This window comes from Odontesthes bonariensis, chromosome 12 (assembly GCF_027942865.1).
Source record: "Odontesthes bonariensis isolate fOdoBon6 chromosome 12, fOdoBon6.hap1, whole genome shotgun sequence".
NCBI lineage: Eukaryota > Metazoa > Chordata > Actinopteri > Atheriniformes > Atherinopsidae > Odontesthes > Odontesthes bonariensis.
The window spans coordinates 28,095,280-28,121,072 of NC_134517.1; the positions used below are offsets into that span (position 1 = coordinate 28,095,280).

The 25,793-nt window shown below is 41.9% G+C and overlaps 1 protein-coding gene across 1 annotated transcript in view; it reads right to left on the reverse strand.

Annotated features, from left to right (window-relative positions):
• The window catches only part of arhgef49 (Rho guanine nucleotide exchange factor 49), a 72,303-nt gene extending 57,136 nt beyond the window's left edge, over positions 1-15,167 (reverse strand). Inside the window, exon 1 of the mRNA XM_075479967.1 lies at positions 15,094-15,167. The gene's annotated coding sequence lies outside the window, so the exon portion shown is untranslated. The remainder of the gene's footprint in view (positions 1-15,093) is intronic.
• Between the last annotated feature and the right edge of the window lie 10,626 nt (positions 15,168-25,793).

The window sequence follows — 25,793 nt, forward strand, 5'->3', positions numbered from 1 at the left end:
GAGCTCAGTGAGAGCGTTGCGTTCATTCGAAGTCAAATTAAGTTTTTGGGTAGGTCTTGACTGTGTACCAAATACATGTTGTATCTCATAATCCACTTTTCTACAAAATGCAACGAGAGAGGGATTCGACACCACTGGAGTAAAGTAGGATTTGGGTTTGAACAAAGTGTCAGTCCTAGGAATGTTAGAAGGAGTAGAATAATCAGGTGTGCTGCTAATGTCACCATTTATAGTAGCAGGGAGACATGTATGTCCAGATTTGTGATAGAATACTTTAAGGTGTAAATTACGATAAAAGCGGAATAAATCCACTTTCGTGTTGAACAAGTTGGAGTTATAGGTGGGTGCAAACGACAAACCTTTGGACAATACAGTCAGTTGGTCATTGGAAAGGGGTACACCTGAGAGGTTGATCACAGAGGAAATCTCTTCCTCGGCTGCTGTCTCAGTGTTGGTGGCCGAGTGCGCTCCTCTCCCCCTACGGCCCCGGCGCGTTTTCTTTGATCCTTCCGATTGGTCTGAAGTCGAGGCCACTCCTCCTCCAAAAAATGGTCGGATTCAGAGCCCAAGGAACGGCCCTCATCGTCACTAGAAGTTAAGTTGAAGGATACCTTAGGTTGGCGGGGGCGTGGTAGACGCTCCGAATAATGATGCGTCTGTCGGTGGAATCTGGATGTGCGCTGTTGGTTCCAACGATACACCTGACCCCTGTCGTAGTCCTCTCTGTCGCGCTTAAACTTCCGCATTTTTAGACTCTTGATAGTAGTCTCGAGTTTACTCATCTCCTCTTCTAAGGTTTTCTGAAAGGGAATCTGATGTTCAGATGGTGCGGGTAGTGCAGATTCGATTTCATTGATACGGGACTGTATAAGATCCCTGTTTTTCTTGCCATCCTGAATCAGTAGCAACATCAAATCCCTTGAGCATTTATTGAGCACCGCCTCCCATTGTGATTTGAATTCAGCGTCTTCAATGTGGGTAGAGGGAAATTTATGTAGGCGAAGTCCACGAGGAATGAGTCCTTCTCTCCAATAATCCGAAAGTGACACTACATGCCATTTAAGTTTTAAGTCTTTCTCAAGGAGTTTCCGTAATTCATGCTTTTTCGTTGAGCAGTCAGCAGTAGGAGCATAAGCCGCTTGTGTGAGTAACGAATCAGTAACGATGATGTTCCTTCCTTCTTCACAAGAAAACGAGTGTGTCTCCATCGTAGTAAATTCACCAAATGCTTAAAGATAAAGCAGAGCCAAGCCTGAGTTGCGGACAGTTCCCAAATCTGTCCGAAGATATGCGAAAAGAGAGAAATCAACCCGGCGCTCAGGTGTATCACGAACAGTCCAAAGTGGTGCTCTTGGGGTAGGGAAATCCACGATATGAAAATAAATAAGTCCCAGGCACTCAAAAAGTAGAAAAGGAAGAAGGTATAAATAAAAAGCCTTTAATGACTTTGGCTAATCATGATAAAATGCCAACATGTTTCAACCACCACCGTGGTCTTCATCAGGGCAAAGCAGAAGTCACAGACTGAACAACGGTAAAGACAATAAAACCCCACACCTGGATCAGGTGTATAATTAGTGTGCCACCAATAACAATTGGAAGAGTAAGGCGCACCTGTCATAGATGAGGGAGGGAGGGAGGGAGGGGGAGGGGGGGGCATAGATCACAATACAATAATAGTTGTATAAGTACCAGCATGACAAAAACAATAAACTCTTAAGATATACAAAATAGCAAATGGGCAGATAACATCAGAAAAACCTACAGACAAAATATCATAAAAAACATTTAAACATGATGGTTTTATCTAAAGAGATGTATATTGTTGAGGCAACACGCCAATTGCAAACAAGACATTATGAAAGACTACATACTAATCCCTTGCCTACATTGACTGTGACCTTTCATAATATGTTGTCCCATGCTGAGAACGAAGGATGGATAACTCAAAACGAACGTAAATATATGACTATTGAATTCCCTTCTTTAGCTACATTTTATTTACTTCCCAAGGTGCATAAGCCTCCTTTTGACAACCCTCCGGGGCGACCTATTATTTCGGGCAATGGTACCCTTACTGAACTGGCATCTAAGTTTGTTGACTTTATGATTAAACCTTTTGTTAGGACTTTACCGTCATTTATTGAGGACACTGTGGATGTGTTGAACATCCTATCTAGGCTTGGGAATGTGAGGTCTCAATATCTCATCACTATGGATGTTGAGTCCCTTTATACTAATATTGACCATGAAGAGGGTTTACATGCATTAAAACATTTTTTGGCTGAAAGAAAGGACATTAGACCACCTTCAGACTTTATTGTGGACCTTACAGAGTTTATTATTTACAATAATGTTTTTGTGTTTACTGATGAGCTATACAAACAAAAAATAGGTGTTCCCATGGGTTGTTGCTTTTCACCCAACTACGCGTGTTTATATTTGGGACTGTGGGAAAAACTTCATGTCTTTAATTCTACCAATCCTTTCTATCATTGCTTAACATGGTATGGTCGCTTTATTGATGACCTTTTATTTGTGTTCAATGGCACCGAGACTCAAGTTAAGGGATTTCACCAATATCTTAATTCCATTAATCCTAATATTAAACTGTCCCTTGAGTACTCGCAAAACAAAATTGATTTTTTAGACCTCACTATTTCTATTGACCAAGAAGGTAATCTGCACACCACCATCTTTAGGAAAAAGACATCTCGCAATACCATTCTTAGAGCCGATTCCTTTCACCCACAGCACCTTATTGATAACATCCCTTTTGGTCAGTTCCAGCGTTTACGCCGCATCTGCAATGATGAGGCGGAGTTTGAAAGACAGGCCAATGACATGACTGACCGCTTCAGGAAGAGAGCCTACAAGCCTGATACGGTGGCGCAAGCCCGGTTAAGAGCGCAGGCTCTGAAGCGCTCAGACACTCTGATTAAAAAGAGCCGTAATAGAAATAAACTATCTCGACCCTTTTTTGTTACACAATACAGCTCAGAGGCCAAACAGGTTACACGGATCATCAGGAATAATTGGGCCATTATTAACTCGGACCCTGATCTGCAACAGATCTTTCCTGAACCCCCGTTAGTCTCTTACAAAAGAGCTCCGACACTGCGCGACAGACTCGTACACGCCCATCTTCCTCCTGTTAAAAAGGAGAGTTGGCTCAAGAGACCGTTGGGAGTCTACCGTTGTTATAATTGCCCTCATTGTGCTCATCTTATTCCTTCAAAAGCATTTACTGATTTTAAAACCAATAAGGAATATAGAATAAAAGATTTTATAAATTGTAACACCACGTTTGTTATTTATCGTCTGTCCTGTCCGTGCCCAGGTGTGTTCTATGTAGGACGCACCAAAAGACGCCTACGTGATCGACTTGCTGAGCATAAATATGCGATACGCACTGTTAATGCTGACTACCTGATGGCCCAACATTTCCTTCAAGCGCACAATAAGAACGACTCCTTGTTAAAAATTGAGGCTTTGGAGCACATTAGGCCCTTAGATAGAGGCGGCGACCGGATCCGCAGGCTCAACCAACGTGAGACGTTTTGGATCCACCAGTTAGATGCGCTTAGGTATCCAGGCCTTAATGAAGATATCGAGTTTAAATGTTTTTTATGATATTTTGTCTGTAGGTTTTTCTGATGTTATCTGCCCATTTGCTATTTTGTATATCTTAAGAGTTTATTGTTTTTGTCATGCTGGTACTTATACAACTATTATTGTATTGTGATCTATGCCCCCCCCTCCCCCTCCCTCCCTCCCTCCCTCATCTATGACAGGTGCGCCTTACTCTTCCAATTGTTATTGGTGGCACACTAATTATACACCTGATCCAGGTGTGGGGTTTAATTGTCTTTACCGTTGTTCAGTCTGTGACTTCTGCTTTGCCCTGATGAAGACCACGGTGGTGGTTGAAACATGTTGGCATTTTATCATGATTAGCCAAAGTCATTAAAGGCTTTTTATTTATACCTTCTTCCTTTTCTACTTTTTGAGTGCCTGGGACTTATTTATTGTCACACATGATTATTTATTGTTATTGTTATCAAATCAATACAAAGCCTGAAAAAACTGGATTCCCTGATTATTTTGTCACTAAATTCCATCAGTCGCCTTCATCTCAAATATGTACATCTGAAGCTGCTAAATGCTACACTTTCTTTACCAGCAGGTGTGAGACTTTGTCAGTCTGCTGCGTGATGCGAGCAGGTCGTGGGCAGTGGGATTATTTGAGTTTTTTAGAGGGGAAAATGGAACAGAGAGCAGAATTTACAAGCTGTATGCAAGCATTGTCCAGCAGTTTATCTTATTCTGGACGGTTAAATACTGTCCCGAAGTGGTTCGAAAGCTCAGTCCGACTGATTTCTGGAATTGAATGTTCCAGGTCTGCGTGTTACTAACCTGGAGGGTCAAGATGAGATGTACACCCTGGACTGCCCCGCTCACTCCGGGACGCACATTTAGATAATTTATAAGGGCTTTGCCGTTGTTTCAATAATTCAGGGGGCACCTCTCTGCTCACAGACAAACCTTTCACTGAGAAGTAAATGAGAGTGACATTTGTGGGTTGAAAACTGAATAAAAAAAAATAAAATTGCCACACCATTACTTTTTAAGCCCTGCTAAATTTAGCACTGCCTCCATGACTCGGGGGGGGGGGGGGGGGTGAAGAAGAGTGAGCCAGCTTTTTGTGTTGACTAAGTTACCCTGGATGCCAGAAAGCATTTAGAAAAAAAAAAAAAAAAAAAGAGGCTCTCCCTGAACCAGCAAGCAGATCAAGAGGCAAAGATAAAGCAAGTCGCAGCCATGTGTGCACATTAGTGCACACATTTACAGAGGAGGCCTAATAGAGTGAACATAAGCAGAGTCTGTACCCAATGCAGAGCTCACTGCTGCACAATGGCTGCCCCTGTCAGCTCTGCTGGGGAGGAATAATGCATTGTTGTTGATGGAAATGTTTACATTTCAAGGGGGGAGGAGTGTGTTAATACGGGATGTCATAAAAACGTCCGCTGCCAGTTTATCAGGAGCTCGATTGCTTGGCAACCACAACGGCATTGTGGGTCACAGTGTGTCCCTTTGATGCCTGACAATCCGCAGAGGGACGGGTGAGGCTGGGTGGAGGCTGATGGAGGTCAGGATGCACAAAGGAACACAGTGACACACATAGAGAAACGATGCCACAGGCTCGACCCGCTGAACTATATTCAGGCCATTAACTGGGTCTGTGTCCACCGACATGAACCTGAACAAGCCTGTTTACCTACATTACCTGTGATGAAAAAAATATCTGAAAACTTAAATCAATTCATTTTCTGATAAGTGAAGGTGTGACGAAGGAGACGAACACATCTCAGTCATTTTTTCACAGTTGTTTCAGCCCAAAACCAACTTTTAGTCGAGTTTATTTATAGAGCAGAACGTTGTCCAGAGTCCTGTACAGCTGGGCAAAGTAACGAAAGAGCAACAATAAAACCAGCTAAAACTGAGCCATAACTGATAACTTCACTAATATCAATTTAACATAACACTGCAGGCAGAATAAAACACAAAAAACTAAATGAATCTGTGTTTATGGCTCTAGTGAGGGCAGTTTTTGGTCAACTGGTCCATCTTTTGGGTCAAGAGAATATCTAAGAAGTTTGGATTGGATAGATTTGCCACAAAATTCAGAGCAGGTCTCCAGATGATTATTTCTTCCGCTTCCATTGATGGCGACAAAGCTTCTTTCCCCAGGCCATCAGTCTGCTAAACAGTGAGTGTTAAACTGGACTCCACATCCACTTCTATCCGTTAACACTGTTAATACTGTACATTTCAGATACCTTTATTTTTTTCTATTTTTCTTTATTCATTTTTATTCATATTTCATATTCAATTTTAATTGTCTTTTTATTGGTAGCAGGACAAGGAAGAATTTCACTGCACATTGTACTGTGTATGATTGTGTATGTGAAAAATAAAACTATCTTGAATCTTGACAGGTGAGAAACATAGAGCGACGCCCTCTGTGTTTGGATACTTAAGATAAACCAGGGATTGAACATTACTGTTCATCCAGGGCTGATGTCCCCCTGTGTCCCAAACAGTGTTGGTCAAGTTACTTATTAGTTACCGATTACTTCTCCAAGAAAGTAATCCAGTTACACCCGTTGGGCGGGCCGGTTGGACGGGTTGCAGGAATTGGGGTCTTTCATTGTGTTGTGTTAGACGTGGGAGACGTGCTTGTTTCCTGCCGTTTCCATAGCAATAGACCGTCACGAGACACTCTCACAAACAAAATCAGGGTTTAGTAACGCAGCGGGAAAGTAATCTAATTACTGTTTCTGCAATCGTAATCCCTTACTTTACTCGTTACTGTAAAACCTGTAAATCCAATTCATGGGGCAGAAGTACCAACAAGCAGAATTCATACAGAAGGAGGAGTCGCTCGGGAAAACGCTGACAGGCAACTGACGAGACGATCTGGTACAGAAGGGAAGAGAACACGGCTTAAATACATGATGAGGAGGAGGCAAAGGGACACAGGTGGAGTCCATTAGGGCAGAGAGGTAATCACACAGGACAAAGGCTGTGTTCCAAACCGCATACTGATCGATCAGACAGTATGCAGAGCGTTTACCCACAATGCATTTCGTTCCTGCCCGAGCCGAAATCAGCCGGCCTGAAGCTGATTTCGCTTAAGCTCTAAACTCTGTAAACTTTAGCAACATTTGAAACATTTTCAGGCGAGAAAGTAGTCGTTTAGATCCCAACGTGTTGAAAACCTGACAAAATACCGGCTATTTACAATTTTGTTCCCACGAATTCGGTGCTACTAAAGCTAGCCGCAGTGAGCAACGCACTTCCGGTTATTTTCACAAAATAAAATACCCGTTGCCTTTTATCATAGGGAAAGCCATTACGATACAATTGGTGCTTTTGTTTTGAAAACAGGAAGTGAACCTACCCTCGTTGTAGCTAGCTTGAAACTGCCGTTTTGACAGGAAATGACGATCGGCGACGTCACGTTACGTTGCATCTTGGGTAGTTTGAGTATGAGTAGTAACCTCATGATGCATACCCAACATTTCGGCGAATCCAGTATGCATCCGGGATATTCTCGCTTACTCAAACTCGCATACTAACTCAAAAAGTTAGTATGAGTAGTAGGAGAAGTAGGAGAAGTAGGAAAAGTATGCGGTTTCAAACACAGCCAAACATTTGGAAAAAAAACAGGAAGAAGCCATGACGGAGAAAAACTGAAACTACAAACAGACGTTTAAAAGCTACCAGGTCCCGACACTGTGTGGGAATGTCATTTTACTCATTTATTCATTTCTTTTTTATTTAAAACGTGCTGAATGGTTCATCCTCCATGAACAACTGAGCATCACCGTCCTGCTGACGTCAGGCGGAGGCTTGGATGTCTCCTACATGACACCGACATGGTGAGTCACAGAGGACAGGCGGGTCTATTACATGCTTTGTTGTTATACGGGGCTTAATGTAATGAAAGTCGACAGCACGGACAACTCAGCAACTTAATCAGTCAGGTGCACGGCTGTGTCAAAGGATAAGACAAATAGAAAACCAGCTCTCACTGATGCAGAGTCGGCCTGTAGGGGGAGACAGAGGCGTCTCAGCTTTAAGTCGTCAGCATAAATAAGGACAAAAGAGGATACATTTGGGAAGAAAACACTGGGCTGAACCCACGTTTCTGTTAGAAACTGCCAGATCCATTTTTATTTTGTGCTTTGGTGACGATCTGCTCAGCAACATCCTGCTACGCTGCAGATTTATAAACTGTTTATACAACAGGTGACGGGCCGGGCAAAGGAGAAATAAATGGAAAACAGGGCCACATGTAATCATTATGACCCATTAACCTCATTCATTACTGAATTTTCCACCAGCTCTCAGCAGGGCTGACAGGAGAGAGAAGCCACCGAAGAACTCCATTAAAGAAGCGTTGTACATGTAAGATGTTACATAAAGAAAAACTCTGACCCATTTCCTCAGACGCATTTGTGAATGAGTGTGAGTGAGCTCACACTGTGCGTGCTCTGCAGACCCGTATTGGATGATATAAATCCCTATGACCATGGCACAGCCTTCCTCATAAGCGGCATGCCTGCAGCAGCCACATGCACCCTGAATGAGCACAGCTCTTTAGATGCAAGACCATGAAATCCAATTTTCCCCATCAGCCTGTCCTTTTTTCTACTGTACCATGTCCAAAGCTGTTAAAAACTGGATCATTTGTGCAGTAGCTATAATATTGATGATAGATTCGCTGTCCCCAGATGAGACTTAAGTTCTAAAATATCCCCAGGGGAAAATCAAATAGTTCGCTTTTTGATATCAAACTGGTCCGCTTCATTTAGCAGGCTCCACATAGCAGAACAGAGTACAAAGACAGCAGAGTACCACATGCATCTGAATAAATATTAGCTAAACAGATAACTGGGAAAAGCGTGCAGCTTTTAATGTTCAACCTAAATGAATCAACTCAGCAGATGCAGCAAAGGCTGAAAGTCTTCCACAGAACTGAGAGGAAAGCAGCAGCCACAGTTTGCTGGCTGGTTCGCCTTCAGTCAAGAAAAAGGATTAATATTTTTGGGTCTGGTGCATCGGCTCCCCAAGATGCAGAATTCCAAGATAAAATAAAATTATAAAGACTTACGGAAAGGGACACGAGGCAGCTGTCTATTATTCTGTGATGATTCAGTCTCTTGGCAACAGGCCCATTTTAGCCCATGGGAAAGGGATCTGAAGTTGACATTTAGGGATGAAGATTGGAACAGAATTTGTAAAAATATTAAAGTAGTTTCAAGGGATGCAAGAGTGCGTACATCGCTTTTATTGGACTCCTTCCAGATTATTTAGATTAGGATTATTACCCACATCAAGTCTGAGGAAGGCAGTTTAGTTCATGTTTTATGGTCATGTGATGAAGTCCAACAATTTTGGTCTAATATTTATGATAACTCTGAGATTGCAGAGATACAAATGCCATTTAGCCCTAGATTATTTATTGTGGGTGATCATTCAGTTCTGACAGCACAGGATAAACATATCAAACGTTATATCCAAACCAGCATCATGATTGGCAGACAGGTGTACTTATCAGGAGATGGAAGACGGAGGGGGTTGTGGAGATGGCACGAGTTGCAGCATTCGAAAAAATGTCATATAAACGACTGGGCAGACTGGATCTACATGAAGCAAAGTGGGGCGAATAGTTGAACTTTTTAAAGGGCTCCTGAAAGGTGTCATATAGTGGAGAGATGCAAGTTTTAAGTAGTGGTGGATAAATACATAACAGTGCTTCTTCTTATTGTTATCTATTTATTTTCTGTTATTTCTCTGGCGTAGCGCTTATTTTACAAATTTGATGTATCGACCTTGTTTGGAGCTATTTTCTGTGTCTAATTTTGTTATAGTTAATTGATGTGTCGTCTACATTGATGCAAACACTGCAATACACTGTTAATATGGGAGGGGTGTCATTTTATTTTACTGTATGGGGTTGTAATTTTGCTTTATCTTTACTTGATCTTATTTTGTCTTATTGTATTATATTTATTTTGCTCTATTGTATTTCCTGACTTAATCTTTTTTTCTGTAAACGAGTGCACTGCAGAAAAGGAATTTCCCACGAGGGATTAATAAAGTAATTCTGATTCTGATTCTGAAATAGTGTAGCTACATGAAGGAGCACAGTAGTAGATGTTGGTATCCAAAAAGGGATTAGCATGGATGGTGGTGGCTTGGGAGGGGTTTGCTTGCTGGGGTATTGTATTGGTTGAAATAATGAAAATAAAAAATGTTAATCACAAAAAGAAAAAGGATTAACCTCTGAAACACAGAATTCTCTGTTATTCCACTATTCCCAAGATATAACGGCTCATAAAGGCTGAAGCGTGGGAGGCGGAAATAAAACCCATTGACCGTCAACATTCAAGCTCAGCGGTCTTCGTTGTTAAGAGTACAAACCCTGGGCGTACTTCAGAAACCTCGAAATTTACACATCAATAGAGGTGGGCCGGCTGAGATGGATTATAATGCAGAATATTCAGACGTTTTAAATCTCAATGGCCCCGCACTCGAGCAGAATGAAGATAACAAGCGATGGCTGTGAACTGTTGGAGGCGGTTATTCTGCATGAGGGTCGGGTCTGCATCAAACGTGGTCATGCTGCACGCTGTGACATCACCGAGGGTCCGTGGATTGGGAAGGTGGTCACACTCTGAACGACCGCACATTAAAAGCTGTTGGAGGAGCCTTTGGGCTACAGCTGGCTCACATGGCACAGCTTCTAACGTCCGTTTGAAAGCAAAACTGCACTGAAGTCACGTGTGTGGATTAACATCAAGCGTGGAAATTTGTTTTGTGTCGTGTCTGCAGGCAGCGAGTCAAACCCGAGTCACATCTTCCACGAAAGAAAGCCTCATCTACAGCTTTATGTAAAGCTCGGTTTAGGGTTCTTTGTCAGTAAGATCCAGAACCAACACGCACACATTAAGGCTCAATTAGGAGGTTTAAATGTTTAAATTAATCCTTTTTAGGGCTGTCAGAAGTAACACATCAATAATGAGTTAATCAATCTTCCTTCAAAGATCAACGCAGTTACGTTCTGTGAATGTGAGCCTCGGTCCACCCCGTAGAGCCAGAAATCAAGCAGGGATGCAGCCTAATCTTGTGTTTGACACGCTAAAATGTATGAAGAAAAGGGTCTTTTCACCTTCAAAAGCCCGCCAGATGTTTCTCTCGACAAGACCAGTTATCTGCTGCTACGCTCGATGTGAACTGCGTGATAACTGGAGTGCGTCGGGCCTTAAATACCACTTCAGGGCTGATGCAGAGATCCTCGCCTCCTCTCACCAGAGGCAGACCACGCTGAGCAGTTTATGGAGACAAGTGAACAACTCCACCTGCAGCAGGTTGGACACAGTTGCAGTTGTGGAAGATTATTTTCTCAAAGTGTGAACGTTACATTCAGGGTCGATCTGTCCTTCTGTTGATGCCTGTTGGGCTTAAAGGGATAGTTCGCCTCTTTTGACATGAAGCTGTATGACATCCCATATTAACAACATATATTAAAAATGCGATTAATCACGAGTTAACTGTGGATTAATGGTGATTAAATATTTCTATCAACTGACAGCCCTAATAACTTTATGAGACTTCCATGTGAGCAGAATAAAAAGCCTTAAACGGTAGTGATGCAGCTCTAAAGAGTAAGCTAGCTGGTAGGTTTTTTACGTCAGGCTTCAGTGAAGACGCCAGAAGCTCAATTTACAGTCAGTAAAGTCAGGGACAGGCTCCAGTACTGGGCCACACGCAAAAAACAAGGAAATCAAATACCTCTAATAATATATATACAGCGGGTGAAATAAGTATTGAACACATCACCATTATTCTCAGTAAATATATTTCTATAGGTGCTATTGACATGAAATTTTCACCAGATGTCGGTAACAACCCAAGTAATCCATACATACAAAGAAACCAAAACAAATAAGTTCAGAAATTAAGTATATATAAGTAAGTTAAGTATATATATATATATATATATATATATACTGTATATCTCTAACAGATGCAACTGATCATGATTTGACATGAACGCAGCTCTGTCTGCATCTCAGTTATAATGAGCCGAACTTGAATGTTGCTTAAAGGTGGAACCTCTGCTACCTCCCCTGGGAGCTTTGTACATCAATGACGAACTGAATCATCTTCTTTTTTTACTCTGATATTTATGGTATAAGATACAAAACAGCCCCACCGTCAAAAAGAATTTGTCCGTTCCTTCCCGAACCTACAGACGGACCAAGAATTGCAAAGGATGAATCGACACTGAACCTCTGAGACCACTAAGAATGTTGCTTACATTTCCAACTAGATATCTCTGCAGAGCCAGGTTTACACCTGCATTACAGTTGTTAAACAATACCAATTATCTGGAAAACTATTCTAACCAAACCTAATGAAGCGCCGTCTGTCCCATCAGGTCTAACACGGCGGATGTTGGGTGTGTACCCGCCTGATGATGTCACCAGCTCAGTGAATAATGGTGCAAACTAAAATCACGCAGAATATATAGTGATTTCGGTTGATTTGTGTGATGACTGGCAAACAGTCGCTGTGCTTTATAACCATCAGCAGCTGGACTTTCTTGCTGTACATTCACTTGCTGTAATGGCAACATTTTTCACAAAGTATTTAAGAGTCACTAAATCCCTATCAACGTATTAAAGGTGAATAATTCTGTCCTTTTTAAGAATTTGGCACAATATGCTGAGGTCTTATTGAGATGAAGGAGACAGGCTTTGGTAAATGTACCTTTTGATTTAAGCTCAGTGGCTCTCTGGCTCAGACTGTATTGACCCACCCTTTTTGGTGAGGCCAGCTGTTGTTCCCTCACTCACTCGCGCTCTATGAAGGAGAAAACAAATAAACCATGAGGAGTTATTTCTCAGATGCTTCCATTTCCCTGCTCTGAAGTTCAGGCTCTGAGAGTTAGAACTGATCCCTCTTTGTGGCTCAGTTTCTTCAGTCCAGCGTTGTTAAAACAGTGGGATGAAAAGTGGCTGCTGCACATCCACAGTCTTTAGCTAACTCTGCTGGAACATTAGCCTCAGAGGATATCAGAGCCCAGTGGATAAACTCTATCTGAGGCTGCTGCTGGATGGAAGATGCATGCTCCTCAGTGCAGCTGACAGCAGAACATTTCCACCAGAAGCTGGTTTCATCCGTCCAGCAGGGTGGATGCGAGTGGGCGGGGCTTAGCAAAGAAGGTGGAGTGACGTACTTTTGTAATCAGAACGGCTCGTTAAATGAGGAACTTTCAAATGCCAGAATTGTGTTTTTGGGGAGTAATTTACCCCCAATATGTGCTCCCAGTGTCACGCCAGGTCTATGGCTGTGTTCGAAACAGCATACTTCGCCTACTACTCCTACTGACTTTTTTTCCCGGATGCATACTAGATTCTCCGAAATGTTGGGTATGCATCATGAGGTTACTACTCATACTCAAACTACCCAAGATGCAACGTAACGTGACGTGACGTCGCCGATCGTCATTTCCTGTCAAAACGGCAGTTTCAAGCTAGCTACAACGAGGGTAGGTTCACTTCCTGTTTTCAAAACAAAAGCACCAATTGTATCGTAATGGCTTTCCCTATGATAAAAGGCAACGGGTATTTTATTTTGTGAAAATAACAGGAAGTGCGTTGCTCACTGCAGCTAGCTTTAGTAGCGCCAAATTCGTGGGAACAAAATTGTAAATAGCCGGTATTTTGTCAGGTTTTCAACACGTTGGGGATCTAAACGACTACTTTCTCGCCTGAAAATGTTTCAAATGTTGCTAAAGTTTACAGAGTTTAGAGCTTAAGCAAAATCAGCTTCAGGCCGGCTGATTTCGGCTCGAGCAGGAGCAAAGTGCATTGTGGGTAAACGCTCTGCATACTGTCTGATCGATGAGTATGCAGTATGTAGTATGTATGTGGTTTCAAACACAGCCTATGTATCCATTCTTTGTTTCCTGCTTTATTTTGGTAGTCACTTCCTGTCACAGTCTTACTGTATCATTGTCTCCCTCTCTGTTTAGCGTATTTATACCCAAGCCTTTGTCTTGTTCGTTGCGTGTTCGTCTTGTCATTTTTGTCATTCGTTCAAGCATTTCTTTCAAGTCTAGCTTCCACGTTAATTGACCCCTTTGCATGTTTTTTTGACCAGAGATTTCGCCAGCCGATTTTGTACCTTTACCTTTCTACTCTCGCCTACCCGTGTACCAGACGTTGGAATATTAAACGACACTGATTTTGGAATACTGTCTGCCTGAGTCGTGCATTTGAGTCCACCAGTTTGGAGCGTGATACCCAGGAACAGAAGATAAAATGTCACCTTTAACTTTTACTGCCCCATTATTCATATATCACCTATTCAACAAGTTACAAGCTTCTGCAAAAGTAACAGCGAGAATGGGATCATAATAACTGTGCAGTGCGGAACAACTGCAGTTGGGATCAAACCCAACAGTTATTGAATTTCTTGCTTCAAGAAAATTGAGATTCCAAATTAAATGAAAAGGGCCTTTCCAGTAACGTCTCACTTTGCTTCACGATACCTCTTTTCCGATATCTTTAGAGCCTTTAATTTCTATGGGTTAAGGCCAAAATGCATCTATAGTGGGAAGAAAAATCCATTTGTGTTCAGCGTTGATGGATGACAGAAACAGATAAAGAAAGCGAACGCAGCATTTTAATTTATATTTCACCAAGCAAATGGCTAAAGGCAAATCAGATACTCTGGGAGTGGGTGCAGGTTCTTCAGTGTCCAGCTAACCAACGTCTCTGCAGAACAAAGGCGTGCCGTTTCAGCTGATCCTTCCTGCAAGCAGAAATGCTCTCTGCTCTGAGCCCTAATCATCCAGATGTGGGTAAATATGTGCGTGGCAAACTCACACAAAAGCAGGAGATGCCTTCAAGCTGACAGGGAGTACACAAGCAGCCCAGGCTTCTGGTCCTATTAGCATTCTGTGCCTCACTTCAAGTCACTCAAGCACACAGAAACACTCGTACAGTCGTACACACAGGGAGAAATCTCCTCCGAGAGAAATTTATGCTGCCTGTAAAATCTACCGCCTTCTCTATGTGGCTGTAAAGTCCCAGAGAAGAACAATAGCTCAAAAAGAAAGAGGCTGGCGGGTGAAAATCCACTCAGAATGCTATTTCTGTCTTTATGTTGTGGAGCAGATACTGATGGTTAATTACTTCAGGGCTTCCCACACTGAGGGATCTGCAAGAAATCCCTGTTGTCACAGCCAACAAATCACAAAAAAAAAAAGTCTGAATATGCTGGCGCTGTAATAAAATACTCTCACTGAACTTATAACCTTGAATTTTACAGCCGAATTTTACTGTAATCGAATGAGAACCAAGAGATCTTTAATGGTTTAATATACCTCTTTAACACGGAAATCAATGCTGAGAAAGTCTAACTGTTCTGACGATGTTACTCGACGTTTATCTGAGGTGATGAACTGCAGCATTACACAAAAATAAAGACGGGTTTGAAGTCAAATCCTACCTTACAAGCGTCAGCAGCCTGCCGAACCGACGAAGCCCTCCGAGGTCAACATGTTGCTGCTTAAATCTTGATGCCTAAAGGAAAGAAAATGAAAGAAAGGGAGTTATTTAATGGCTTAATCAGACTCAAGCCCACCCTCGACCCTGATTTATATTAAGTGAGTATAAAACTCTTAACCTGTGATCAAACCACACTCAGCTGCAGTTAAGAGTTCAACAAAAACAGTCTTTTTAAGCACAAGTCCCCAAAACTATTCAATCTGAAAACACCTTTAGAAGAAGCTAAAGAAGACACTTTCTGTCAGGTTTATCCTGGTGCTGATGGGGGGGTCTGCTCACTTTATCTCCAGTTTCTCTCAGAAGAAATGGAAGGAAACATTTGATTAAAATCAGAAGCTGATGAAATGAGGAGTAATAAGAGGGGAAAAAGGTGAAGAAAATGAGAGACAGGCTACAGAAAGCTGTTTGATAGGTAGGAGAGCACAGCTTGAGTCCTTTCTGCAGCTTTACTCATGGTTACACAGCACCATGGGTGGAGAGGGCTCACAATGAGGGAGCTCTCACCCCGCGGCAGGCTGTCAGCAAAGCTTTGCTTTTAAAACACGACCGAACTGACAGGAAGCTGCTTGCTGGGGTAATAACCTCAACCTTTAGTCTGAACTGGAGAAAACCTGCCCTTTACTACAGCCAGGACTACAAAGTCAGGCTTCCAGATATGTGAAAAGCAGGAAGCAGTGTCAGAACAAATAAGAAACATGTTGAGTCACAACCTCAGACCAGTTCAGTTTGTTTTGTTGTGCAACATAAAAGCTTTCATTCGTTAAACCCTGGACATATTTCTGGGCTTTAAAACACCCTTTTATGCATCACTTTGTCAGTGACTGTAAAGCAATTAATACAGACTTTAATTCTATTGTATGTTAATAGTGTAATGGGTAATAAACCTGGATGGATTATGCCGTCTAATCCATGTAATATCATTATGGGCTGAAGGCCACATTAGAGAGGATTACACCAGGACGCATGGATGAGTTAGAAAGCAGGCAGGCAAGACTTAAAAGAGATATTTTCTACAGAAAGAACCAAGGTAAAAACTTTATGATGCCTTTAAATAAGCTACACGTCTACTGGTGAGGGAGGAACTATTTATTCTGTCTTCATTTTTATGTTTTCTCTTTACAAACATAGTATAAAGAGAATGTAAAGGATTCCAAAAGAGTCGGCTCGGATACTAAATGTCAGACAGAATGGAGAGATCTGTGAATGTCATGAGCTGACATTTCATTCACAGAAGAAGAGAAATTATAGGAATCGTTAAAAGTTTTTATGCTTTTATTATGTTCTTTTTTTCTCTCATGTAAGGTGACCTGAAAGGCGCCTCCAAATAAAATGTATTATTATTATTATTATTATGATTAAAAGTGACACATTCTGCTAACTCGTGAAAAAACATTAGCTCCTCTTGAATTCGATGGCAGCAACACGTTTCCCCGCTGTGCATCATCCCCTCTTCTTTTAACAACATCTGTAAACATCTGGAAGGTTGTCCCATTTATGTCTGATGGAGGATTCCAGCTGCTCAACGCCCCGGGTCCCGTCCTTCAGCGGCTTTCTGCTTTCTGCTTTCCTGTTCGTGTTCTTTAGTCATTGGTTTAAATGAGGATTTATTGTGTTTGTATTAGTCTTGTCTTGATTTGTCTTTTTTTAGTGACTCTCATGGTTTCTTCTCCTTCGACTTCCTCGTCTTTTCTCTGGAATCTTTTGTTCTGCGTTCTCGGTTAAGCTTAAACTTTGTCCATGCATTCAGTCCTGTGTTTGGATTCTGTCATCACTCTTAGTATCTTCGGTTTTCCACTTCCACGCCTGTCTCCAAGTCAATCAACCACAGCAGCAGCTACTTCCTCATTAGTTCCCCCTCAGTATACATACACATACAGCTCTTTGTTATTACCTTCTTCTAGTATTCCCTGTCGTCCTGTTCATTGCTTGTCTGGTTTCACCTTCTGGTTTGTACATACTTTAGTTTTGTTTTTCGTAAAATAAAACTCCAATCAAGCTCTCCGGTTTGCCGTCCATCTGCACATTGTTAACAACTGATCCAAATCTCTCTGGACTGGGCAGTAATAACCAGGAATAAGAAAACAGTCCCATTCGAGACTTCAGTAAAGATGGTACAGCTCAAGCACAACTTGTTCAAGGTTGAGAATCTTATCTTATCGAGTGAGTATTTGAGGACTGAAATAGTTTTTCGTGTCTGTAAATGTTTGTGTGAAAGAAAAAAGAGACTCGAAACGCTCTTATTAACATTCTATCCAGTGAGTTTTCAGCTTTTCAGTCTGCTCTCATCCTCACTCCAACGACACCATGGGTGTCGCACCCGTGGGGGATGGGGGTGTTTCGACACCCCCACTTTTTCAGCAAGATGATTTCACCCCCCCACATTTTCCAAAGGTAAACCCGTTTGCCCCATGGATGTATTATATTAACGGTTTGCCCACCCTCGTAGTGCACCAACATACAATGCGTTTTAAAGACTTTGTACCCTCTTTAGGATAATTCTATCCAGATTTGAGCAGTCTAACTATTGTAGTTTCCATACAGGACCTAGTTTAGGGTGATGAGAATACAAAAAAAGCAGTAAAATGGCCCTGTTCTGCATTTTCACAAATCAGAAAAAGGTTCCACAAATCCCAAACAAGGTTTTAATGAATCTACAGCCTCTTTAGAATAATTCCATCCAGATTTGAGCAGTGTAACTATTGTAGTTTCCATACAGGACCCAGTTTAGGGTGATCAAAATGCAAAAAAATGCAGTGAAATGGCCCTTTATGCCCATCCATTTAATTTGCGAATCGGATGCCAACTTCAGCGTCGTGTCTATGGGCTTGATGTGGCGCTCATGTGCCACCCCACATTTAAAATCACTGCTCCACCCCTGAACGACACAATTAAAACCTCTGCGTGACCCAAAGCGAACAGCATCATCCACTCGTATCTGAGCGGCTGCTTCACCTCGATTGGCCTCCCAGACGCAGTTGATTGCTGGCACAGCTGCCCGATTCTTAATCACCCAACTGGTAATTAGTGGCTGTCTATAATTGGGATAGGGACCAGACCGGCATCCTCCACAGTGACACTGTTCGTTCAGTTCGCTGATAAGAAGGGGGAGTACGCCAGGCAAACGAACACTCACACACTGTCAGTTACACCGCCGTCATGTGGCTGCGCATGCAGCTGTGACTGATGTTCCAACAGAACAGGACACAGGGGGATGCATTATAGTTTATCCTGAAGGCAGGACAAAAGAACAAAGGAGGTTCTCATGGGGCGGCAGAGTTCATGCATGAGATTTGATGCCGTCTGGCTGCCACAAACACGCTCCCATTATCATCGTTATTCACCTCGAAATTCCAAAATACAGCCTCGAAATGACTTCTCATCAACCTTGATTTTTAACATTTCGTCCATATTTTGAAGCCTGAGTCATGACTGTTGTTGAATCCAGAGAATTCCTACAATCAAGGCTGAATGTCTCTGAAATGCCAAAGAGGAGTGCATCAAGTGCATCCTTCTGATATCCAAAATTACTTCCCAACATGAAAAAAGTAGGGCTGGGCACCGATTAAAATGTTTAATCTAATTAATCACATGATTTCCCTGATTAATTTGTACGCAGAATCCAAAAATGAATCCAAAAGTAGTGTATAGCTCTTAGCATTTAGTTTTATTTTAAATGTGCTGCCATATGAATGAAAGTGCCATAACATTTGTTGTGCAAACACACTTTTAACATCAGCATCTTTCTGTAGTTTTTATGTAGAAGCCTCGCTCCACTGTCTGTTTCCTTGAATGACTTGCTGCTATCAGTTGTGTGTTTTGCCTTTAAGTGATATTTTAGACTGGAACTACTACGCTGAGAAGACAATTCAACTTGGCAGAGTTTACAGATGACTTTGGTTCTGTCGACTCCGCCGTCTGGAAGAACTTTAAAATGAAAATGGCCGAGTAAAAGTTCCGTACCCTTCTCCTTGTTTGGTGGATCCGCCGATTACTTTCTTTTCCGCTTCTGCAGCAGACAGCAACAGACTTTTACAAAATAAAATAAATAATAAAACCTGCATTAATGCACAATAAAATAATTATCGGCGTTAAATAATTAACAAGTTAACTCGCCCAGCCCTAGAAAAAAGCTGAACTATAAGTCATTAAAGCCAAAAAGATGAAGTTTGTGCACGTTGAAAGAACTCAGAAGTGCTGGAGCTGCTCGTTTAGTACGTGAAAGGACTGCGTGATCCAGCTGATGCAGCCATCATCTACGGTCATGGGAGGTCATGAGGGCTGAAGCCCGCCGCCCTCCTCTGGCTGAGACGTGCCCGTCTAACAAGGCTGGCTGGCAAGCACTCGCTCTTCAGTTTGAGGAGGAGACCGCACCACCAGCAAACACTAAAGATAAGATTAATGATCGCGGTGAGAGTTTAATCGTGACCTGAGAGCGTGATTTACTATCTTAGGAGTTTCAAGTGATTTCACAGCCTCCAATAACAGATGACTGAGGACCAGACGCCACCAGGATATGAAAATATGGAAAACGTACTCGTCTTATCTCATTTATGCTTAAAGCCATGTCATATGATGCATGTTTAAACCAAATCTTATTTATCGACTGCTGCACATAATGCCTAATAAGGATAAATTATATTAACGATATATAACTTTTCTTTATTAGCTGAGAGATGCAGCCTGTCAGCTGTACGTTTAAAATAAAGCTATTCAACCATTTAAAGGAGTCTATTGTCACGCCCAGAGACTCTCATTTTTAGTTTTCATGTTTAGGTTATGCTTTTGTTTTCAGTCCATGTTTAGTTTTTTGTCATGCCTTAGTTTCCCTGCACTTTGTTCATTAGGTTCACTCAATTCACCTGCGTTATTCCCCACCAGCTGCACCTTGTCACTGATCACTGTCCCTATTTAGTTTCCAGTCTCCCCTTTCAGTTTGCCAGATCTTTGTTTGTTGTTTGATGTCAGTTTGTATACCCATGCCAGGATTCCTGCTTCCCATGATTTCCACGTTTTCGAAGCTAAGTATTTATTTATCCATGCTGTGTTAAGTTCTTTGTTTTCGTTCACAACTACGTTTTTTCCGGCTCAGCCGTGTTTTATGTTGGTACTTTGTTTTTGTTATTAATAAATCAACCTTTTTTTTGAAAGTCCGCATCCGTGTCCTCCCTTCCACACCCAAACCTGACATCTATATAGAGTTCAATCAGAGTTCATGTTGCGTTTTTCTTTGCATCTTTGGAAGATTTTCTCATTTTACATAAATAAAATACAGATTTTTAAAGCTGGTAACTGCAGGTAGCAGCTGACTCAGCTTTCCAAAGCCCAACCAATGCCTGGAATAAGATCCACAATCCAGATTTATAAAGATGCGACGTCTAGGATGCAGCGCAGGATCCTAATGTGGACAAAGGAGGAGGAAGTTAAACCATTTATTTACTCCCTTGGTCATCCCTGGAAGCGGGAGACATTGGGAGGTATAAATGAACGAGCTTGGATCCTGGCAGGAATATCTTCACAGGTCTAACAGCTGAGCTTTGACACAACGTGGGCAGACAGAGAGGTGGGAGGGGTTGAACTGTCGGCTGTAAATTCGGCTTGTTCGTCAGCTTCTTTTATTTCTTTTTACTATTTTGTTACACATCTAAAATAATAGCAATTTTTAATAATTTATATTCCAGCAATTTAATTTCACTTTGGGACTGATAAAGTTTTACTGAATTGGATTGAATAACAGTAAGTAGGCTTTCATTCTCCAGTTATTTGTTTACTTTGCAAAAAACGGCTCATGATACAGACTTTCATTCCTTTAATGACCACAATAATCACCATTACTCAGGATCAAAATAATGGGAAGTCGGTGGACTAAAAAAAAAAAAAGCACCTGATGTCAGCCAATAAGCTAATGGAAGGTAATTATACTCTGTCCAGCCAAGCTGATCTAAAACAACACCAGTACATTACAATGCCTGTCAGAAGTGAACACATTAGCATTAGCCGCCCCAGGGCCCTTAGTATACCTGCCACGCATTTCTGCTGGCTTAGCCTGACCGACTCAGGCTGTCTCATTAAATCCAGTGAAACAGACTCTTGTTTAGCCGTGTGTGTGTGTTGTAGTGGTTGCTTGTCTTGTGAGGACACTAAAAACACACACAGGGATATTTGCACTGCGAGGGGATAATAACATAAATCATTCATCAGAAGGTGAAGACGTGTCATCAGGTGAAGCATCGATTAAGGTGAGCAGCAGTTACGGTTTAGGTTGGAGTAGGTCCCAAGGAGAATGAATGCAAATCAGTCGTCTGAAGTCATGGATATGCGACTCTCCCGATGAGTGTCTGAGGCTGACAGGAAGCTGTGAGAGTCTGCAGGTCCACTGCGTGACCTTTTATCACATCACTGCACTGATTGAGTCCATGTAGAGATCAGATAAGGTGCAGCAAAGCAACACTCTGTGGGGGGGGGGGGTCTATGAGACCCAACGGTGTGAGAGTTTAATAGACTGTCTGTGATATCCAGTTACAAAGTGAAAGAAGAGTCTGAGATCAAGATCATCTTAAATTAGATAAAGTTTAGGGCTGGACGAGTTAACTCGTTATTATCGTGTTAACGCGTCAATTATTTAACGCCGATAAATATTTTATTATTTTATTATATTTATTTTATCGCGCATTAACGCATGTTTTATTTTATTATTTTCAAAAAGGTTTTGGGGAGGCTTTTGTGCCTTTAATGGAAAGTTCAGAGAGACAGGAAGCAGGGGGCAGAGAGAGGGGGAACGACATGCAGCACAGGGCTGTCCGATGGGGGACTCGAACTGGGGCCAGCTGCAGAGAGGACTATAGCCTCTACGCTACAGACCACCTGTTTTATAGGCTTTTATTTTGTAAAAGTCTGTTGCTGTCTGCTGTGGAACCGGAAAAGAAAGTAATCTGCGGATCCACCAAACATGGAGAAGGGTACGGAACTTTTACTCGGCCATTTTCATTTTAAAGTTCTTCCAGACGGCGGAGTCGACAGAACCAAAGTCATCTGTAAACACTGCCAAGTTGAATTGTCTTCTCAGCGTAGTAGTTCCAGTCTAAAATATCACTTAAAGGCAAAATACACAACTGATAGCAGCAAGTCATTCAAGGAAACAGACAGTGGAGCGAGGCTTCTACATAAAAACTACAGAAAGATGCTGATGTTAAAAGTGTGTTTGCACAACAAATGTTATGGCACTTTCATTCATATGGCAGCACATTTAAAATAAAACTAAATGCTAAAAGCTAAAGGCTATACACTACTTTTGGATTTTGCGTACAAATGCGATTAATCGTGATTAATCAGGGAAATCATGTGATTAATAAGATTAAAAAGTTTAATTGTTGCCCAGCCCTAATAAAAATATCTTCCAAACATCTGATGTGCATGAGTCTGATGTTTGGAAGAGAGGTGAACAATCAGGGCTTCAGTCCATGTTTGAAAATGCAGAGATCGTAAATCTACAGCACAAATACTGTGAATGTTTCACCATAGCCACCAAAATATCCGTAAAGTCTTCGGCTTCTTTCTGTGCATTTTTATAACATTTTCTTCATTTCTGCCTCTCTAATTAAATGGCTTAAAGGTTATTTTTGACTCCCTGACAGGTGTTTAATTCTCCGACATGCTGGTGTGGAAATATCAAACTGAAATCAGATCTAACTTCGTTTTTTTTTATTTTTGCTTTAACTTTAACAAAGTCAGTTTAATGATCAGCCATAACATTATGACCACCGGCTTAATATTATAGAGGGTTGCTGCCATAAACAGCTCTGAAACAGGCAACTGGTCTGCAGAAATGTTTAAGACAGCTGGCAAGTGTCAAAGTAACATTAATATAAGTGCCAACATGCAGCTTTTCCCAGCAGAACTTTACACTGTTACAAGATGAGTAGTGTTGCTTTACCTGACAGTGGTTTTAATATCACGGCTGATGGGATGACATAGACATTTATCAAGTGAAGTTTAGGCCTAACACATCCCTAAATTAAGTATACTCTTTATACCAAACACTCTTAAAAATTGATTGTAACAAAGTATTTACAAAAGCTAAAGGGTAGATTTTTAATCCATGCAGAGGAAGGATAGACTGTGTGAACTGAGTCGATTTACCATGACATTTCACTGTATAAAATGATCATTTTGCTGTGTCTTTATATGCAGATGCACCACTTATATCACCTTAAATACCAGACTGACTTATTGTAGAACCAGTTTATGCCAAGAAAGTGCGAAATAGGGCAAAGAATGTATGATGGACATGACAGACAACAGGTTGTGAGTGGCTGCAAACTCAGTCCACAACTCCAATGTTAGACCAGCTATCTATAACCAAAGAAAAAAAAACTGTCTATCCAATTCCAGCTCACTGATACTACTGATTCATTTCAAACAACAGAGACTCAGTAAAGGCCTTGATTAAATTCCTTCACACATGGTGCAGAAGAGAAGAGACAGTGTGGAGTTTGTGTGAAGAACTAATCCATTAGCCGAGGATCTTAATCTTTCATGATGAGTCAATTGTTTCTTCTTATAGGGATGCTGAACGCTGTGCAAGCTAAGCATTAACGTGCTTCAGGGTGCCGTAACTCCGCCATCGTGAGATATTTTACATTGTTTTCCACGTGCCGTGTGATCCCCATCTTGGAATAAATACTTTGAATAAGTGTGAATTCATCAAATACTTACACACAGAAAGCCCGAGGTCCCATTATAAAGTATTTTTTGTTCATATAAAACAAGTAAATCCCTGCCGCAGTGCAAATAAGACCATTCTTCCTGTATTCATTAACTTTATCTGATTGCAGTCTGGAAGTCCGCCAGCATCCCCATCAGCCTCAGAGGCATTTCCAGTCATGGCTTGGATGCACCTGCCTGCCCGCCGTAGCCCACTCAGGCTGAGAAATGGGGCTCTAAAAGAGTCCCGGGAGTCACTGAGAGACTCACGAACCCCCCAAAAGAAACGAGGGAAAAATGCTCAGAGCTCTCGTCTCATTTACTAAATGGCATCACGGAGAAAGAACAGAAAATAAAGACGCAGCCGCAGTTCTATAGCAGGATGGTTTTAAAATCTCATAGATCACATGAGCCTGCATTTAAGTCTCAGGTTCCAAATGTACCGTGTTAACAGCACATCTTTAATAAGAAATTAACCCCATTATATTTAGCAGGCAAAGAGTGAATTGTGTTGAATTAAGTATGGATGCATCAGGAATGACAGAAAGAGTGCCATTAACAGAGTTAGCGTGCTCTATCTTGCTGGCGTCAATTAGTTGAGTTAATTACCACGTCGACAAAGAAGAGAAATGCATTTATCATGATGTCAAACTAAAGAGATACCAGCACCCCTGCTATCCTGTCCACATGAAAACGCTGCAGCCATAAAAGTCTTCACCCAATACAGATTATTCACAAGTGGAAAACACTCAGGACAGCTGTCAATCTACCCAGGAGTGGACGTCCCAGCAAGGTCACCCCAAGAGCTACATCTCAGACTCTGCGGGCCACAGTTAGCATGTTAAAGGTTAAAGGTCATGACAGCACAGTTAGAAACAGACTGAACAGGTACGGCTTGTGTGGAAGGGCTGCAGGAGAAAGCCTCTTCTCTCTAAAAAGAACATGGCAGCACAGCTTAGGTTTGCAAAGCTGCATCTGAACAAACCACAAGACTTCTGGAACAATGTCCTTTGGACAGACCAGACCAAAGTGGAGATGTTTGCTCATGATGCACAGCAGCAAGAAAAAGAAAGAAAACTTCATGGTCAAGTTTTGTGCTTCTGTATTCTGCCTCTGATAAACCTTTTCTCTACAAACATTTTTACCTTTTTGACTTTGAATGACAAACTGAGCAGCATTCATACTTTAAACGTGGCACCTTAAAAGGCTTTTAAGGTGGAAAGAAGTCCACATGGTCTCCAGCTCATTATGCAGTAAGGTGAACCTGTAATGAGGTCTGTGGATCATTAGGGAAAAGACAAGATTTTAAAATGTTTGGACAGACCAGACCAAAGTGGAGATGTTTGCTCATAATGCACAGCAGCACGTTTGGAGGAAACCAAACACAGCATATCAGCACAAACACCTCACACCAGCTGTCAAGCACGGTGGTGGAGGGCTGATGCTCTGGGCTGGTTCTGCAGCCACAGGACCTGGGCACCTCGCAGTCACTGAGTCCACCATGAACTCCTCTGGATACCAAAGTGTTCTAGAGTCAGATGTGTGGCCGTCTGTCCGGCAGCTAAAGCTGGGCTGAAACTGGCTCATCAACAGGACAAAGATCCCAAACACAGCAGCAGATCTGCAGCAGAATGTGTGAAGAAGAGAAGAATCAAGGTGTTGCAACGGTCCAGTCAGAGTCCAGACCTCAGCCTGACTGAGATGCTGTGGTGGGACCTTCAGAGAGCTGTGCAGAAACCAGAGCTGCAAACCTCAATGAGCTGAAGCAGCGCTGGACAGAAGAGTGGGCCAAGATTCCTCCACAACCATGAGAGAAAGAAAGCTATGGAATCATGAAGTGGACTTCACAGACTGCTTCTGTATTTTAGGTCAGTTTTTGTTAATGCCACTCTTTAATATGGTTCAACTGAATTCCAATTGGCTTGAATTGGACTTTATTAT